This window comes from Muntiacus reevesi, chromosome 18 (genome assembly GCF_963930625.1).
Source record: "Muntiacus reevesi chromosome 18, mMunRee1.1, whole genome shotgun sequence".
Lineage (NCBI taxonomy): Eukaryota > Metazoa > Chordata > Mammalia > Artiodactyla > Cervidae > Muntiacus > Muntiacus reevesi.
Genome location: NC_089266.1, coordinates 25,130,795 through 25,150,812, shown reverse-complemented (window position 1 = coordinate 25,150,812; position 20,018 = coordinate 25,130,795). Strand labels below are relative to the sequence as shown.

General features: G+C 44.6%; 1 protein-coding gene and 1 long non-coding RNA gene across 5 annotated transcripts in view; one reads left to right on the top strand and one right to left on the bottom strand.

Moving 5' to 3' along the window:
• Positions 1–3,038: 3,038 nt before the first annotated feature.
• On the bottom strand, positions 3,039–11,480 carry LOC136150262 (uncharacterized). Of its 3 annotated transcripts, none has more exons than XR_010659770.1 (3): positions 11,361–11,480; positions 5,635–5,859; positions 3,039–4,784 (listed from the first exon to the last, which is right to left on the bottom strand). It is a non-coding gene; the product is annotated as an uncharacterized lncRNA (long non-coding RNA). The 3 variants fall into 3 exon arrangements; XR_010659769.1 differs by having other exon boundaries at positions 3,039–4,403; XR_010659771.1 differs by having other exon boundaries at positions 3,039–4,400.
• Positions 11,481–11,700: 220 nt separating this feature from the next.
• The window catches only part of ZNF652 (zinc finger protein 652), a 63,544-nt gene continuing 55,226 nt past the window's right edge, over positions 11,701–20,018 (top strand). Inside the window, exon 1 of one of the 2 annotated variants that reach the window (XM_065911027.1) lies at positions 11,701–11,985. The gene's annotated coding sequence lies outside the window, so the exon portion shown is untranslated. Of the gene's footprint in view, positions 11,986–15,484; positions 15,530–20,018 lie in introns of those variants that run through there. The other variant, XM_065911028.1, reaches the window with a different exon arrangement.

Genomic DNA, 20,018 nt, shown 5'->3' with positions numbered 1-20,018 from the left:
GGACAGAATTAAGAGCTTAAGAATTCCGTGTCCAAACAAACCATGAAAGTGAGAAGGGCTGCAAAAGGCACTTCCCAATTTCACCGTGCTGGGAAATACCAGATCCTGCCACTTCTCCAGAAAGCAGCCACTTTGTTAAGGGTGAAATTCACTCTCCTCTGTCCTCTGACTACATTGCCCATGAGAGGTGGTGACGCTGCTTCATTTTGAAACTTGTCCATGAATGAAGGCTCTAAGCTCTTATGTAGTTGTTGGACGTTGAGTCAGTACTTAACCACTATAATTGGCAGAAAGGTCCTCCAACAATCTAACCAAGACGAGACACTGCATATTCCACTCGGCTTGCTTGTCCACTGCTCTCTGTGGAATGGGGAAAATAAGGAAAAGTTATGAAGTATCCCCTACTCCTAATGTTTTCAGAAAACATCTATAAAGCTGACAAAAGTAAAAGGGTTTCAGAGCCGATGACCGTCATTCTCTGTAAAGGTCAGGATCCTGTGCAGAAACTTTTTTAGAGGATGTGATGGTGGGGTAAGAGGGTGGGGGCAGAGAGCTCCCATATTCTTGAATATAAGCCTACTGGGCGCTTCCCTGGGGACTTCTCGTGGGTGGGGGTCTCCCAATTTGGTGCCTCTATCATCTGGTTGTGGAACTAGAGTGGGCCCTAAGAATGTTCTGGAGGTGGTGGGTGGGGTGGGGCTGGCCTGTGCAAGGCAGCAGTAGAGTGTTCCTTTTTAGATGTGCCTGGCAGAAGTGAAAGTGGCCTGAGCACTAAAACAAGAAAAGCATCAGAAGAAAACTTTCAAAGGCCGCTCCCCTAAGTCTGTGGGGGTTTCCTAAACCAACAGGCGAATCCCTACATTAGAAAGTTTCTTTCCCTCCATCTTTCCTGCCTCCCCCCCTTCTTTATTTCCATCCTTCCTTTTGTTTCTCTTTCAATGGAAACACCTTGTTCCTCTCTTCCAGCCTCAATTCTACCATCTTTTCAGGTCAAGCTAAAGGTTAACCTCTTTCACACACCTTTCCCATCCAGTCACTCTCTGGCTGTCCACTCCTTTCTCTGAATCGCTTGGTATGACTACACAGTGTCTGGTGCTCCCCAGCTGTTTTGTGAACAAAGTCATCTTTCTCCAACCAGGTTGAAAACATCTAGAGGGCAGGGGCCATTCCTTACATTTTATTTATTTATTTTTCCATTTATTTTTATTAGTTGGAGGCTAATTACTTTACAATATTGCCATACATTGACATCAATCAGCCATGGATTTACACGTATTCCCCATCCCGATCCCCCCTCCCACCTCCCTCTCCACCCGCTCCCTCCGGGCCTTCCCAGTGCACCAGGCCCGAGCACTTGTCTCATGCATCCAGCCTGGGCTGGTGATCTGTTTCACCCTAGATAATATACATGTTTTGATGCTGTTCTCTCGAAACATCCCACCCTCGTCTTCTCCCACAGAGTCCCAAAGTCTGTTCTGTACATCTGTGTCTCTTTTTCTGTTTTGCATATAGGGTTATCGTTACCATCTTTCTAAATTCCATATATATGCATTAGTATACTATATTGGTCTTTATCTTTCTGGCTTACTTCACTCTGTATAATGGGCTCCAGTTTCATCCATCTCATTAGAACTGATTCAAATGAATTTTTTTTAATGGCTGAGTAATATTTCAGTAATATTCCATGTGTATATGTACCACAGCTTCCTTATCCATTCGTCTGCTGATGGACATCTAGGTTGCTTCCATGTCCTGGCTACATTCCTTACATTTTAGAGTCCCTCAGCCCAGAGTTGGGTATCTAACAGGCCTTTATTGAGACCTCCACTTGCCCTTTACTTCTCATTAAACATCGGAGAATTCACATGGGAAAATAAAAACAATAAAAGTGAATAAGCCTTCATTTTGGTGGTGTTGTCAACTATTTTACACATCAGAGAACTCCTACTGGAGAGATGCCCCGTATCTGATGCGTCTGGGGGAGAGCCCTCAGGTGAGTCTGGAGGCTTGGAAGGCTCATCTGACTCAGTGTTCTGGAACTCAGTTAACACAGAACGTGATGTGGGGAAACCTTCGCTCAAGAGATCCAGCCTTGGCGTGCACATCAGAGAGAAGTGATGAATCCGAAGAATGTGGAAAAACCTCCCCCAAGACCTTTACCAACCAACATCAGAGGATTCACCCGAGTCAAGAGCAGGGTAGATGCGGGGGATACAATGGGATGCAAAGTGGCCACAGCTCTTCGTCTGATTCATTTCTCAGCTGAAAAAATTGAGACTTGGACAGGAAGCATTGTCTACTGTAGGTACAGCTGGAATATCACAAAACTTTGTTGAGTGCTACTTTTTAAAGAAAACTTGAAACACTTCCATGTCTGACTTTCTTTGTCATTATTTCTCACCAGGGAAGGGAAGGGATGACATCCTGAAATGCTTGTTACTGATGGTGAAATGGGGCTGGAGGGGCCGCATCACGGGTGTAGGCGCAGGTCAGGATGTGAGTTCTGCTCTCTGGGGACTTTTCTTTGGTGTGCCGGGGACCATGCTAGGTGCTAAGGGAGATCAAAGCTGAAAAGAGAGGTCCTTGCCCTCAAATAGCTCCTAACCCAGGAAGGGAACACACGAGTTCTTACACTCTGCTTTAATGGGAGTGAACATGAAAAACAGCAGAGGCATGAGATATAGGAAAGGAGTCCCACGTTCCTTTGGGGGAAGTAGGATAAGCCTCACAGAGGAGGTATTGTTTTATAATAGCTGAGACATAAAGGGTGAGGAGTTTGCCAGACAAACAAGTGAGGAGAGAGTGTTCCAGGCAAAGGCATAAGGAAGGGTATGGCTGTTGAGGATCATGAAGCAATTCAATCTGTAAAGAATGGTGAGGGTGGCTCAGGGGCGGGGTGGGCATAAGCTAGCCAGGCAGTCAGATGAGGGGAAGATAGCATGAGGCCCCTGAATGCCCTGCAAAGCAGTTCAGATTTCCCCTTAAGCAATGGAAGCTGAATTAGTTTCCTACTGCTGCTGTAACAAATTACCACAAACTTGGCAGCATAAAACCACACAGATTTATTATCTAACAGTTCTGGAGGTCAAGAGCTTCACTGGGCCAAAGTCAAGGTGTCAGCAGACTGTGTTCCTTCTGGGGGCTCCAGGAGAAAGTCAGCTCTTTGCTTATTCTAGTTTCTAGAAGCTGCCAACATTCCTTGGCGCTTGTCCCTCTCCCATTTTCAAAGCCAGCGATCACAACATTCTGACCTCCGCTTCCTGGTCACTTCTCCTCTGACTCTAGTGTTCTTGCCTCTCTCTTCTAAGGATCTTTGTGATTAGATTGGACCCACTGGATAATGGGGCTTCCATGGCAGATGGTAAAGAGTCTACCGGCAATGCAGGAGACCCAGGTTCAATCCCTGGGTCGGGAAGATCCCCTGGAGAAGGAAATGGCAACCCACTCTAGTATTCTTGCCTGGGAAGTCCCATGGTGTCCATGGGGTTGCAAAGAGTCAGACACAACTGAGCGACTTCACTTTCTTTCTTTCTTTCTTTTGCTGGATAATCCAGGTTAAGGTCTGCATTTCAAGATCCTTAACTTAATCCCATCTGCAAAGTCTGTTTCACCAACATAAGGTAATATATTCACAGCTTCCAGGTTTAGGATGTGGACATATTTAGAAGGCTATTATTCTGCTTATCACAGGAGCCATTCCAGAATTCTGAGCAGAATCGTGACGTAATTGGAGTGTTGGATAGTACAGCACCATGGTTCAAAGAGCAGCAGTAGGTGTCTGACCTCCTGGATTCAATCCTGACTCCATCATGTAAGACTTATGTGACCTTGTATCAACTTGATGCTGGGAGGGATTGGGGGCAGGAGGAGAAGGGGACGACAGAGGATGAGATGGCTGGATGACATCACCGACTCGACGGGCATGAGTTTGAGCAAACTCCGGGAGTTTGTGATGGACAGGGAGGCCTGGCGTGCTGCGATTCACGGGGTGGCAAAGAGTCAGACACGACTGAGCGACTGAACTGAACTGAACTGAACTGGTATCACTTCCTACTTCATTTCTCTCTGTCTTTGTTTCCTCATCTGTGAAATGAGAATACCTACCTCTAAAGGTATAGTCGGAAGGATTCTGCACACTAACAGAGGTGCAACACTTAGGACAGTGGAACGCACTCAATAAGCTGGGGACATCTTGGTGCTCAGTACATGCTAAGAACAGCAATCTGGCCAGGAAAAAGACTGCAGTCAATGCCTTGCAGAGCAGAACGTAGCTTCCACAGGACCATCAACACGATAGGAAGGAGGTCTCCAAGCTGCAGGGGATTCCATGGCACAGAGGAATCACGCAGGCCCTCTGAATGGCAACACGTTGCTCAGGGGAACTCTCAGCTTCTTCCTGTCTGCTGGCAAAATGAAATGAGCGATAGAAGTTGCACCAATCTGTTCCTATCCTTAGGTGGGGTTCCACCTGTGTTGGATAATATTAGAGTGTAGGTGATGCTTTGTCTTAAGTTCTTCCCTGAGATCCCTGGAACAAGTGTTTGATTTGACACGGAGCCAGTGAAAGACCTGGCAATATCTCAGCCACATACCCAGTGTGCCCATGAGTGTGTTTCTGAGTTGATGGACAACTGGTTTGGGGCCTCTTCCTCCCTATCTTCTCTGTCCCCATTTTCTGGTACCAACGAACCTGAAGCTATAAAAAATAAAACAACTCTCCTTTCTGTTGCTTTTTTTCTTTACAGAACTCTAAAGGAGCAGTTTTGGATTGCCTAGAAGTTTACCTGCAAATGGATAAAATACAGGACACCAAGTTAAACCTGAATTTTTATATAAACAATGAATGATTTTAGTATGTCTCAAATGTTGCTATATGTTTAGTAATACTTTAAAAACCAGATTATTTGATTAACCAGAATACTCTGTTCCCTAAATTCATCTTATAACACTTTATGTTCTTTGATGTAATCTACAAACGAGATTGGTATTCAAGCCCTGAAAGTTCTCGTAGCTTCTGCAGGTAGACATTCTCTGTACTAACACAGGGAAAGGAGGGAAGACTGTTTCCAGAGGGATGGCAAGGGTTCAAATAGTGAGGACTGGTCCCTCTTATTTCTCTGATATGAATGGTGATAGCTGTGATACAGTTTCTTCTTCTGCCCAACTCTGAGATTCAGAGAAGCTCAGTTCCTGTTCCGTATCGCACATGCCCTCTACATTAGTGGGGAGGATCATCCCTGCTGCTCCAGGACCCAAGGGTGACCAGGACACCCATTTTGCTTACGTATATTGAGATTATATTGCTAATAAGACTATATTGCTGTCTTTGATCTGGACTAGGATAATGATGATGACTCTCACCAACTACGGGATGTAAGTGAGAGTCTGTCTCTGGATTGGGTGTGTATAATTCGCAGTCACTGTTATATAAAACACATAAATGAAAGAACATCTGAAATCTGCAAGGCTAGTCACTGTTGACACTAGGTTTGCTCAAGCTTTGGCTCTCAGGCTCCATCCCATGTAACTCCTCCAATCTAGAGTGACCTTCATTTTTTTATTCACTTTGAGCCCTCCAAACTTCCCTCTGTGGCGGGGAGTGGGCGGGTAAACACCTGAAATCTTCCAACTTACCTTGTTTGCAGGCGGAGGCTCAGCCCTGCCACCAGTTAGGACTTCAAGCAGATGATCACTTCCACTTCCCTGGTCATCTGCAGCCACTCTCCACTGCAGCATATTGTTCAGCCTGGTGCCGTCAGGTGGGACTTGAGTTTTCACATCCAAGTTGTTTAGACGTGTTGTGATGGCTGGTTTCTACCTTTCTGTACTCACCCCCATTTCAGCATCATTTCAGAAACTCTAAGTAAATGCAAAAGGTTATAACACTTTATGAAACAGGAAGGAATTTTACCCCCTCTGGATGTGAACTGACCCACCCAGCTACGGCAGGAGGCCTAACCACGCAGGATTAAGTGTTCTCTAGCACCTCCATTACTTCTAGAAAAAGTGGCCCTAAGGGGCCAGAGGAATTAATGACTTAATGCCTACAAAACTCTAGGAACAACTTGCTGCAGATAAGGCCTCATTATCGTTAATCGTTGTTATTATTTTTGTTATTGTTGTTCTTAACCCAGCTCCTGTGAAAAGCTGCCACAGCTCTCTCAGTGACCTCAGGTCAGGGGGTTAATGAATACCTCTTCTGACTGCCAGAGGCCCCAGGCACGGTGTTCCCGCCCCCACATCCAGGCTCCACCTCCTCGAAGCTCCGCCTTCAGGGTCCTTGCAACCTGGCAGATCTTCCCAGGCCCTATCGGAAGGACCCCATCATTCTTCAGTGCCGCAAACACTCCAGCTCCCGCTGCTCCCAGCTCCAGACACCCACATCCCCTTTGCCACCTCTCCCCCATGTAATCTCACACACCTCTCTTGGCCTTGTCTCCCCTTTCCTGCAGTTTCCTAGCACCCCCAACACATTTCTTTTGACTTCCAAACTGCCCTCCAGAGCCAAGGCTTTTGAGGATCACGAAAGTTAAGAGGGGGTTCCCTGAGCCCTGTCCTTCACCTTGCGTTCCCCACGTCCTACACTGCATCCCAGGTCTCGCATCCCACCTTCGTGAGACCTTCAGGATTGTTCCTCAGGTGGCGAGGCCGGTTGGGTGGGTTGGCTGGTTTAGGGTTACAGAGTTTGGCACTAACTCACAGCCCCGTGCAGCTGCCTTCTTTAATTAATTACTTCCAATTTTTGAAAAATCATCTCTTCATTTGGACCTCAGTGCATGCCTCTGGGGCACATGTCACATCAATTACACACAACAATTAAGTCTGCTGCCTAAAGAAGCTGTGAGCCTCTTAAACAACTCAAACACAGTTCGAGCCTAACTGCCTTAGATCACTCAGCTGTACATGGCCCTTGAGGCAGAACTCCCAGGGGAGGAATCGAGCTGCAGCAGTCCACTTAGGAAAGGAAGATGTTCTCTTGTTGTGGGTCCCTGCCCTGGGCCACCCACGCTCCCTAACCCCAGGGTTCCTCTTGGCCTTTGCTTAAATAGTCAGGAAGCTCAGGTGGTTTCTCTAGGGTAGTAACAACCTCTCTCAAATTCCTAAGCCCACCTCTCTACTGTCCTAATTGGCCATCTTGCGTGGATAAAGATGAATCTGAGGCCCTCACACAACAGGATGGGGACTAAGTTAATCTGTCCTTCCACCCATAGAGATGGTAGACACAGGCTTAACTAATGCTTTCACAGTGGTTTGGATTAGGAAAACGGTCACAGATGTTGCTCGAGGGTAGAGATAATTTCTTAATGGTCCTTAATTCCCACCTTGCATGACAGACACTTGGTAGATATTTCAGGAAGGTTCACAGAATGCTGAAGACAGAAAGGGGAAAGAGCATGCAGTACATCCAGTTTTCCACCTGCAAAGCAAGTAGGCAGATGGGACTGGCCTAAAACCTTAGCCTCATTAACATTGTCCTTTCTACCCAACTGGAATTAAACAAACAAACACATTAGAAGACCAGGTAAACATGGCTTTCCTTATCTATTTAACTCATTTCTTTATTGGCATATGTGAGTCGCCTCTGAGTCTTTTTGTCCTTTTATGTTTGCCAGAATCGTGGCTGGCCATTTGAGTCTAAACTTCCAGAGAGCAGAGACCACATGTGTTCCATTTGCTTTGTATGGTGTCTAGCAAAGGGCTGCAGTACAGTATCACAGACAAGTCCTGGACTTGGACCCTAGAGACCCAGGATTTCATTCTGGCCACGTTACCCTTAAAATCTGGACCTTGTTTTTAATATATTGTTTTGAAAAAATTAGCAGAAACAAACATTTTCTGCCCTTCCTATCTTCCGGTGTTGAGGGAAGAATTAAGTGAAATATTGTAAAAGAAAGATTTGTAGAAGTTGTCACGTAAGTGTGCTTTTAAAAAAAATTATATGGAGAAAGAAATGGCAGCCCACTCCAGTATTCTTGCCTGGAAAAGTCCATGGACAGAGGAGCCTGACAGGCTGCAGTCCATGGGGTTACATGACTGAGCATGAGGGTGGAGGGAGATGGATTGCTAGCAATAAACTAGCAGAACTAAAAAAAAAAAATTATAAAATGCCTTTTGATGATAAGGATACCAGAGTAATTATGACCCAAACTCTGAGATGTTTCAGTTGGAGAAGCTGATGTGTAGAGACCACTGCTGTATAGAGCTCTGAACCAGATGATGGTCCCAGACCATGCTGCAGCTAAATCAGCTGAGATCAAAGTGGCCAATAGCCTCAAGAGCCTCCCTCATCTTTGTCCCCAAAGCAAAAGAGCTCCACTCACATACCTGACCTTTTAGTGCATTCTGGCATTTATTTTAACTTTTCATTGGAATTTTAGTGGGGGTGGTGCAAGTTGAGAGGGCACAGAATGAAAGTGCCCATGGACCTTATATACACATACACACAAGCGCACACACACAAGCCCCTTGGCTGACAAGACAAGAGTCCAGCTTTCTGGGTTGTATCTAGACATCATTTGAGAAAAAAGTGGCTGCCAAAGGGAAGTCCAGGACCACTGTATCCATTCTGTAAAAGGGGCAAGTTTCCTATAGTAAGGGCTTCGAGATGAGAAATTGAATAGTAACTCTTAGGAAAGGGATGGAATTAAAAGGTATTAAGGGACACAGTCAACTTTCTAAAGGAGAATCCTAGGTATTACATCTGAAAGGCTCTAAGAGCCATATAATCCCCTCTTCTTACAAAACCTCAGAGGTGGAGCGATTGAACAAAGGTCACAGCACCACAAGTATGAGGGCCTAGGAAACCCCGAACAGAACTCTGGCCCCAAGTCTGGTGCAATACATGGAGTAACACTAGTCAGTGGGTAGGCAGGGAGCCACAGCCACTGCCCCTCCACGTGGAAAGAACTAGTACTGACTAGGGCTACACCCCTGGAAACTTGGGGAGCAAAGAAAAGGAGTGAATCGGGAGCTTGTACCAGGCTGTCCAGGTCACCTTATAAGAGCCAGATGGCTCTGTTGCTATTTAAATTAAATCTGTAAGGTTTTCAGAGCTGTCAAAATATACAGAACTTTTTACTAAAATTTTTAAATTTAAAAAAAAAAAATGGTGGGAGTTCCCTGGTGGCCTAATGGTTAGGGTTCTGGGCTCTCACTGCCATGGCCCAGGTTCAATCCCTGGGGAACCAAGATTCCACAAGCTACATGGCATGGCCAATAAAAGGGTGGGGGCAAAGGAGTTTTGCTGGTTTTGGCTGATGGCTTTAATGAGATAGTGAAGAATTATCCAGAGCCATGAGACCAGGATGACAGAAGTCTCATTTTCCAATAAGGCCAGATGTGGGTGCTAAATATTGCCTGTAATGACTGCCAAGCAGAAGAACGGAGGCACTGAAACTAGCAAAATGATGACAGTACTTCTTCTTGTAGGTTCTCAAGGGGGAAGAGTTAAGGGGGAGCAGAGGAACTAGGATCACCATGCCAGGCCCAAGGCCTTCCAAAGTACCTGTCACCAACGCTTCAAATACACTGGTCAAGTCCCAAGTGCCTAGAGAGAGCGAAGAGGGAAAAGACATGAAATAAAGGAGATATGTAAAACTGAATATTAGAACTATTATCCCTCACATGGTGAGGGTACTTGTTTTCACTCCACAGGAAAACGCAGCCATTTCTCCAAAAAGGCCTGTTAAACCCTTTGAGAGGACAACATGTTGGGAGTCAGAAGACTGAATCCTGCCTGCCTCCATTGTTGACTGGGCTGGGTGACTTAGGCTGAGCCAGTAGACACACCTTGGCTTGAATTGCCTTCATTGGGAATAATACCAGTTCTGCTTGCATCATGGGGTTGTTGGAAAATCTGATAATGGATATAATCTGTCTGCAAAAACCATAAAGCACTCTTCAAGTGGAAGGTGATACTATTACTATTCCAATGACTAGGAGACTTTCAGAGGTTTGGCCCATGGGTAGAAACTCCTAGAGACTCGGTTCTTCAGTCATCACTCTGTATATCCCTCGTTCAAGAGGCAGAATTGGAGAAGGGATGGAACAAATGTCCAAGAAGGCAAAGTTAGACATCTCAGTGAGATGTTCTAGGCTCACTGGCCTCCATGGATGCCAAGGTTTTTCTCACATTGAATCTAAGTTTTTCCTTTTACTACTTATGCTTGTTTCCTCGTTTTTCTTGAAGATTTCCTCTCACCTGCTTCAATATGACATTATTTTTAGTGTTTATCCACTGAAGACACTCACTATTGAAGAACATGACCCAAAGTTGCTAAATTATGATCCCTGGAGTCCAAGTGTAATAAAAACGAAGCATCTGTTTTGAGAAGTAGCCAAGGATAGAGTTAGCCCTGGAACCCTTTTATTTATAAAGTTTCAATTTCTTCCCTTTTCCCAGACTCAGGTCATTTTATTCCCCACAGGAATTTTTGGGGGTGCAATTTTTGGAGAAGTAGCTGCATACGTATTCATTAAAATGTTGAGAGCTTAGATTTAGTGCAAGAACATTTATTAAGTGTAGTGTAAGAATAATAAAGAAGTCCAATTAAGATAAAATTTGGAAAATAGCAGGGAACTTTGGTTTATGATGGGAAAGGTCATGACTTGGTTCTACTCCACTGGAGGCCTTTACTTTGCCTGGTTCATTTCCCCTCCCTGTACTCCAAGCGCTTTCAATTATGGACAGCTTCTCTTGGCGATGAACTTGGATAAATGCTACCTTGTTAGCTAATAGTACCATTAATTATATTAATGATTAATAGCTAATTAGTCATGATGCTGTAATGCTTAAATGGAGACTTCCTTTCTTTCGGCAGCTCCATATCTCAAGGACAATCGCGCACACGCGCGAGCGCGCCTGCACACACACACACACACACACACACACACACACACACCCACACACAATCCCCTTCCCTATTTCTGGCCGCAGAACAAGCAGGGTTCTAAATTTGTTTTTCTGACAAGTCTGGGCGATCTCTAAATTTCTTGTTTTTATTAGCTGTCCCATTCATCAGACAAATGCTTACTACTGCTTACATTCTTTTTTATTTGTCTTCTGTCATCCACACCGCCCTTCAGTAACAAGGGGGCCAGAGTCAAGTTGTTTTTTGTTTGTTTACCTTATAAACCAAAAAAACCTCCTTGACTTCTACTAAATCTCGCTTGGACCTACTTTTCTACTTTGGCCCCCTTTCTGAACTTCAGTTTCCCTAATCTTAACCCGCTCTCTGCTTCGTGGAACGCCCCCACTCTCCAGCCCCAAGCTCCCTCCTACTCTACATTTCGGCTTCCTTTCAGCAGCCACGCCCCCAGACCCAAGGAGAGCGGCGCGCACGCGCACTCCACGCCTTTACCTGGGCGCTCGGCAGTGGGCGGAGTAGGGGAGGCGGGGGTGGAGCGGGAGTCGGCGGTCGTGTGGGAGGCGAAGCGCTCACAATGTGGCAGGAGGGAGAAAAGGTGCGCCAGGGCCGGCCCCGAGGGCTGCGCATGCGCGCCGCCGCGCCCAGCGGCCGGGATGCCAGGGGGGCGGGCGGAGGGAGGTGTCGGGCTCCCTGTTGGGCGGGCGGGGGTGGGGGGGGGGGCCGGCAAGGGAAGGGGCCGCGGGCGCGCGCGCGCTCTCGCCGCCGCTCGCCCTCCCTCTCTCCCTGCCCCCCTCTCTGCACACAGAACCACACACGCACACCCCCCCTCCCCTGCCTCCCTCCCCGCGCGCCGCCCGCCCCGCCAGCCCCGCTCGCCCTCGCGCGCTCGGAAGGGAGTCGCGAGACGTCGGAGCGGCGGCCACGTAGCGCTGCGGCGGCGGCGGCGGCGGCCGAGGCCGGGTCTGCGGAGCGGCCCTGAGGACAGACGTTGGGCAGGGGGGAGGGGCCGGCCCGGCCGGCGGTTGTTACTCGAGCGCCGCGGCTACAGGCCCCCCGCCGCAGGGATGGACCGCCGAGGCGGCGGTCGGGGCGGCGGAGGCGGAGGCGGCCGGCCAGGGTGAGTAGGGGCCCCTGCCCCCCACGCACACGCCACAGTCGCGGCTGCGCCCCTGGCAGCAGCCCTTCCTCTCTGCCGCCCGCCGAGCCGACAGGGGCTCTGGGCGCCGGGTTAACCCTTCGCCGAGGCAGCTGCGTGCACTAGGCCGGAGCAGCCCCCATCCGGCGGGGAGGCCCCGGGCGCTGAGCTCTTCTGGCCCCGAGCCTGGCTGGAGGCGCCCGCTTCTGTCCCTTCGCCCCCTCTTTCTCGGACCCGGGCTGGGCTCCAGTTTTGCAGAGTGCGCTCGCCCGGAGGCCCGAGGGGAAGCTGGGGTTGCACGGGGTAGCGGGCCGAGGGAAGGTTTGCACCGGTCCTCCTTCGAGCATTCTCCTACTCCGCTGCTGGTGGCTTGCACCCACTGCCTCCCCTGCCCTGCGGCTGCGCCCAAACCACCAACCCCCGGGAGTATTGTGCCGCCTGAGATAAAAATGCATCTAAGTGTACACCCGCCCAGTACTCACCCAGAGGGTAATACAGACCTTTCTCCACCCCCACCACAGCCTCCCCTCCAATCAGGCTCTGCTTAAGATTTTTAGATGGGAGCCACTAAAGGTAGTGACACCCCCGTTACATCTGCACGGAACATGTTCATTGTCGAGGAATGTCTCCGCCAGAAATGAAAAATACCCCTGCTTCACCCTGGAACACTGTCTTCACGGTTTCAGAACCCGTTTACCCGTCTTGAAGAGGGCCAGTCTTTGATCACATCTAGCACATCCCTCCCCCACAACACGCGCGCGCGCGCGCACACACACACACACACACACACACACACATACACACACACACACACTTCCTGATTGCTGAACAGTCCCTGTCATCGCGGATCCATTGTCAGGAATGGCTTGTGCCAATCAAAGGAATGTGCTTTTGCCTTTGGAAAAGGGTGCTTTCCACAACCATGTTTTCAGGATGTTGCCGTGTGAGTCTGTCTTTGATTGTCCTCAGGTTGCCTCTGTGTTCAAGTATCATCTTTCCAGTGTTTCCCCGATATACATTACATCTCCCGTGGATCCCCAGTAATACCTGAGTGATGGGTTTTTTCCCCCAGTTAATTACGTATGGTGTGTGGGAATTTCATTTTTTTTTAAATTTCGTTTGTTTTGTTGTAATGTTTAACATCTGTGGTCAAGGCATAGTAAATATATAGGGTAATATTTGGGGACGAATGTGTTTGTTTTCTTTTCCAGAGATGGCATGGTCTGTATTGTTCTGGGAATGGCAAATAGCACATGCTTTGTTGACAACATGTGTGTGCTTAGGGAATGAAGAGCTGCTGTGGCTGGCGTGTGAGAGTGTGTGCCCTGAATGCTGGTTGTGTTCCCATGTAGGGCTGATTTGAGAGTGGTGAGCTGTACTGTGAAAGGGCTGGTAGGCATCTGGGATGTTTGTATCAGGACTGTCACATATATTCAGATAGATACTGCCTTTAGTATAATTTTGTTGAAAATGTACACTGCTGCGTTTTCGGGATTCTGAAAATGTCTGTTTTAGTGGTTCCTAACCTCTCTTTGGATTCATGGAAGCCTTTAGGACCCTCTTCCAGGGGAAATAGACACTCATAATTTTGTATGCAATTACTGTCATCTTGAGCCTGGTCCTGGGCCCTGAGGTTAAAATCTGTATTGAAAGGACTTTGAGTTTTGTGTTTTGCTTTATTTCTTTCTTGAGGATTGGCATTACTTTGGTCCTGAGCAGTAAGCAACAAACTAGATGAAATATGCATCCTTGCGTTTTGTTCTTTAATTACAGTGAGTTAGGTATTTGTATGGTATCATTTCACTGTCTTTCAGTAAAGAAATGTATGTGAGAATTTCAGAAAAAGTTAAAACTGGAGTCAAAGTAATGTGTCTAAATGTGCCTGGCACTATCTTCTAATTGTAGCAGATTTCAACAGCAGAATCAGTGGTCTGTTTTCTAATGCCTATCTGGAATCATTTTGTGTTGTTTGAGGTTGATCTGATCTCTTAAAAGAAGGCCTTATCTTTCCCATGGTAGAGTACCTGCTCTGTGAAGATTTTTCAGCTTTATTAAATGTGATTTCATGTCTTTTTTTTCAGGGTGGTATTACCATCAGAATCATCCGTTTTTAAATTTTGTTTTAATGGAAGGATTTAATTATAATAAGGAAATTCAGTCTCCATGTTTAAAATCTAGAACTAGGTATGAATGTTGCACCGTTCTACAATAAGCAGGGCATAAATATCAACTATTCTTGTTTAAATCACCCTGCCCTCAGCCTTTGCCTTTTGACCATATCTCAGTCAGGAGACAGTGTGTGATAGTGTTATGATGGGCAGTGAGATAAAAGAAACAGGCCCCCAGCTCTCCAGGAGCTTGTAATTCTGGTAATATTTTTCACTTACAAAATCCTTTAGGACTTTCATATTTTTGGTATTTTGGAGTTTCTGAGAGGCTAAGGAATTTATGGTATTAACAGCAGTTTGGATGGCAAGGGAGCCTTGGAATCTTGTATAAAACCTGTTTCATTCACCTGAAGGATAGCATTTATTCTAATAATTATGCAGTATATCCTATGAAATTTCAAAGCATGCTGAGATTGCAAATATTGCATTTTTATTATCTAATAAACATGATTGAGGTGGCATATATTGCAGGTTATATATATTTTTTCATGTCATGCCTAAAGTTTTACTGTCAGAAATTATTTGCCTATTGTAAGCCCAAGGAATTTCACAATTGCAAATATGTTACTTTTCTTTCTCTGTAGTATATGACAAATCATTAAAATCTCAGGGGACAGTGTGCTTCCTTGATTTAACATCACAGAGCCTCTTCTAACCAGTCACTTACCTAGGTAAACACCCACACACCACAAAGCAGCTGATCATATAACTCATATGGCTGTGAGAACAGCATTCTCTCTGCCAAATTCAGAGCTTGGAAGCTGGAAAACAATTGCATAGCAGTGAAACCCGGAGTAGTGGTGCCGGCAGCTCACTCTCATTAACACAAGCAGCTTGCTGTAGTTTTTTCAACGCTCTTCTTCAGACACCCTTCCCTTAGGAGGTTTCAGATCAGCAGCTTCTGCTCAAGGGAAACAGCACCTACTTTCTGCAACTGTGGCCTCAAGATCTGATGCGTGACACCCAGAGCTGTTTCCATTTCTGCTCTCAGTATGGGAAGTAATCTTGTAGTGTGGTAAGAAAATACTTTTCAAGTCTGTAGAAAAAAGTTGATTAGTAATGCTGCTGATGTGATTTTGTTTTTGAATGTCTGGAACCTTTCGAAGAAGCAAACTTGTAAAAGTGAACCATTTAAAAAACAAATCACCCTTTTCTCAAGAGTTTCAGAAAATTTCACCAAAATGTGAATATACTCTTGAGTTTCATTTCCCTTGTTCTAAAAAGTCAGTTGAGAGACAACCAGAAGCAAAAAAGAACTCAACTGGATTCTCTCGTATTTTGAATCATAGCCTTTGGAACTAAAGGAGGTGACTGCATTTCCTCGCCAGGAATTCCTGAGTCTTACGCTACTGTTTTAGGTATGATGTTTTTCTCATCTATTGTCATCATTTCAGACAGCATTTTGGTAAAATGATTTTGATAAGCAGAATTTATTTTAATAAAAGTTAGTTGGTGTTGGAGTTAGTGACTTTCACTGAGGGAGGATCAGGGAGATGGTTCTTCGGAGCCAGGCAGAACTAGGGTTGAATAAAGCTCCGCTGCCTTTACAGCATTGGACTAGTCACCTTGACCTCTCTCTAGCCTCAGTTTCCTCATCAGAAGAATGGGGTTTGTTATGATATTAGAGATAATGTATATGAACTTCTGGAACACAGGCACATATACACATTAAGGACTCAATAGTAGGACAGGAGTGATATGGGAGTGAAACTACTGATCATTTTGGCTTACAGGATTTAGAATTCTGGTGCTGCAATCTGCATACTTTAATTTGTACCAATTTGAGATGAAAAAATTGCAAATATTTAACTTGGTGCATGCCTAAGTCTTGCAGGTGCACCGTGCTTGTTGGAACTTTGATTTGTTGCTCTATGGCTGGCTGAACTTGGTGGAGACAATAAAACTTAGCTCCAAATTCAACAGTGTTAACCCACAGGCTGTGCTTGTTTTAAGCCTTTTCAGAGCTTACGTGGTGAAAGGGGTGTTTTAGGACACTAATGTAGCTCAATGAGTTCTGTGTCCAGAGTTGAATCACGTGCAAAGCCTTGTGTAAATTTTCATGGTTAATGCAAGTCATAAATGCTTGGTGGAATCAGTGAAGACATCAGATGCTTATTTTAGTTAATCTGTTTGTTTATATAGCAGTTATCTTTGATATTTGAAAAAACTTATGAACTTTTTTCTTAAAAAATTCTCAAAAAAAAAAAAAAACCAAATTCTCATTGCTCTTCTGAGGTTTTGATCATAAACTATTATTAGGGCTATAAGTTTGAGTGCCTAAGGCATTTTTGCTTTAATGGGTGAAGGGAAGAAAAGTAAGGTCCCTTACCTGTCAAATTTGATCAGCTCTCCACTTTAGACCTATACCTTTAGGTTGTGTATATAGTTCCCAGCATTGTTTTTAGTCAAAAAGGCAAGTTTATGGTAAAATACATTATTTTTTTTTAAATGGCAACCCACTCCAGTACTCTTGCCTGGAAAATCCCATGGATGGATGGAGGAGCCTGGTAGGCTACAGTCCATGGGGTCGCAAAGAGTCAGACACGACTGAGCGACTTCACATACATAAACATAGTTTACGATTCTAGTTACTTTGAAAAGTAATTTCAGGGAACATATACGGTTTTATTCAATACACAGAACTTTTAAAATAGGGTTTCTTGAGTTCTATAGAATTAAATTATTCTGTCATTTTTGCAGACTATCACTATAATAAGTCCATAACCCAAGAGTTAGCTAGAGACTTTTCCAATAAGGTAGGGACATCAGTAATGCATTAGGAAATAGCTCAAGGGAATCTGCTAAGCCTTATTTTCTTTTATCATTGAGCCACTTAGGGGTTTGCCCATCAGTGGAATCAGTCACTAGTATTGGATTGCTGATAAAGAGGAATTGGCAAGTAATGGTCTTAGACTCACCTTAGACTTTGCAGAACACTTGAAAAAAACTTAGCCTTGGCCAGAATGTATAACAGCAGCATTTATACTTTGTGAACCCACTGACTAAATAAGGTTTAGATGATTGAGTTAACATAATTTTTTCTAAACTATAATATATTTTGCAAAGTAAACTTTTTTTTGGAAGTGGTGCTATTTTTTTTTTTTCTGTCTAGTTTACTGGAGTCAGATGGCTCAGTAGATGGCTTGTTGCTTTTGTCAGTTTCTCATTACACCAGTTGGTATGTGGTGAGAAGGGATTGTTGGAAGAGAATAAGAATGGAAATAATGCAAAGAATGGCTCCTGAGCATGATTTTTGGTCTTTTCCATGGAAGTAAAGACCATGGTATCAGAGAATTGTGACTCTACTTGGATTTCACCAAGATAGGCAGTGTGGGTGATTCCTTTTGACTTCAATTCTAGTGTAGAATATAATCTTCAACACATTTATACTTTCAGCTTTGTGATTTAGATTCAGTTCAGGGGATTCAATGGAATATAACTTCTTTTTTAAAATAATCTTTTAAAAATTTTTTATTTTTCGCTGCGCCGGGCCTTAGTTGCTGCCTGTGGGCTTTCTCTAGTTGCGTTGAGCAGGGACTGCTCTAGAGTTGCGGTGCATGGGATTCTCACTGTCGTGGTTTCTCTCGGGGAGCAGAAGCTCTAGGTGCAGGGACTTCAGTAGTTGTGGCACACAGGCTTAGTTGCTCCACAGCATGTGGGATCTTCCTGGACCAGGGATTAAACTTGTGTCTTCTGCATTGGCAAGTGAATTCTTTACCACTGGACCACCAGGGAAGTCCCAGAATATAACTTCTTAATTATACTGTGTGAGCTATAAAATGAGATTTATAACTAGGCCCTTATAAATTGTTTTTACCCTTTTGAATATATCATTTTAATATATCTAGGATAATATCAGTGACCTATGAATATTGAAATGCAAAAAATAGTACAGTAAAGTGCTGTTTTGTTTCTTGAGGGGTTGGCAGGGAGAGCACTTATGACCTCAGTTTTGTAGATAAATCTGGTTTTTCCCCCAGTTCCTCTTAAAACTATGTCCCAGCTGCCCATGGACTTTTCCTATATTAATATACTAACAGCTGGAGTTTGAACAAAAAAGATCTTAATGACCTGGATAACCACAATGGTGTGATCACTCTCCTAGAGCCAGACATCCTGGAGTGTGAAGTCAAGTGGGCCTTTGGAAGCATCACTACAAAGATAGTGGAGGTGATAGAATTCCAGCTGAATTATTTCAAATCCTCAAAGATGATGCTGTTAAAGTGCTGCACTCAATATGCCAGCAAATTTGGAAAACTCAGCAGTGACCACAGGACTGGAAAAGGTCATTTTTCATTCCAGTCCCAAAGAAGGTCAATGCCAAAGAATGTTCAAACTACCACAGAATTGCACTCATTTCACATACTGGAAAAGTAATGCTCAAAATCCTTTAAGGTTGGCTTCAACAGTTTGTGAACTAAGAAATTCCAGATGTACAAGCTGGATTTAGAAAAGGCAGAAGAATCAGAGATCAGATTGCCAACATCCATTGGATCATAGAAAAAGCAAGAGAATTCCAGAAAAACATCTTACTTCTGCTTCATTGACTACACTAAAGCATTTGACTGTGTAGATCACAACAAACTGGAAAATTCTTAAAGAAATGGGAATACAAGACCACTTTACCTGTCTCTTGAGAAACCTATATGCAGGTCAAGAAGCAACAGTTAGAACCAGACATGGAAAAACAGATTGGTTCAAAATTGGGAAAGGAGTATGTTAAGGCTATATATTATCAACCTGCTTATTTAACTTATGTGCAGAGTACATCATGTGAAACACCTGGCTGAATGAATCATAAGCTGGAATCAGGATTGAGGGGAGAAATATCAATAACCTCAGATATACTGATGACGGCACCCTTATGGCAGAAAGCGAAGAAGAATTAAAGAGATTAAAGAGCATCTTGATAAAGGTGAAAGTGGAGAGTGAAAAAGCTAGCTTGAAACTCAACATTCAAAAAATTAAGATCATGGCATCTGGTCCCATCACTTCATGGCAAATAGATGGGGAAGCAGTGGAAACAGTGAACTCCAAAATCACTGCAGATAGTGACTGTAGCCATAATTAAAAGCCACTTGCTCCTTGGAAGAAAAACAATGACAAACATAGACAGCGTCTTGAAAAGCAGAGACTTTACTGTGCCTCTAAAGATCTGTTTAGTCAGAGCTATGGTTTTTCCAGTAGTCATGTATGAATGTGAGAGCTGGACCATAAAGAAGGCTGAGTGCCAAAGAATTGATGCCTTCGAATTGTGGTGCTGGAGAAGACTTTTGAGAGTCCCTTGGACAAGTAGACCAAACCAGTCAATCCTAAAGGAAATCAACCCTGAATATTCATTGGAAGGACTGTTGCTGAAGCTGATGCTCCAATACTTTGGCCATCTGATTTGAAGAGCCAACTCATTGGAAAAGACCCTAATGATGGGAAAGATTGAAGGCAGGCAGAGAAGGGGACAATAGAATATGAGATGATTGATTGGCATCACCGACTCAATGGACATGAGTTTGGGGAAACTCCAGGAGATGGTGAAGGACAGGGAAACCTGGTGTGCTGCAGTCCATGGGGTTACAAAGAGTCAGACATGAATGAGTGACTGAACAAGTTTGAACTTAACCTTGCCTGAAGCATCCTGAGCTCTTCAGTTTTCTTCAGCATACCAGGCATACGCACTAGGCATACAAAGTCATTTAAATTAACTCAGTAAGTGTTGGGGAAAATCCTAAATCCTTGTAGTAAGAATTGGATACATAAGTTAGTGTATATTCATGCAATTGAGTAAATTTTATATGGCTACAAAAAAGAATGAAGAAGCGATCTATTATTGTGAAAAATCTCTAGGCCATA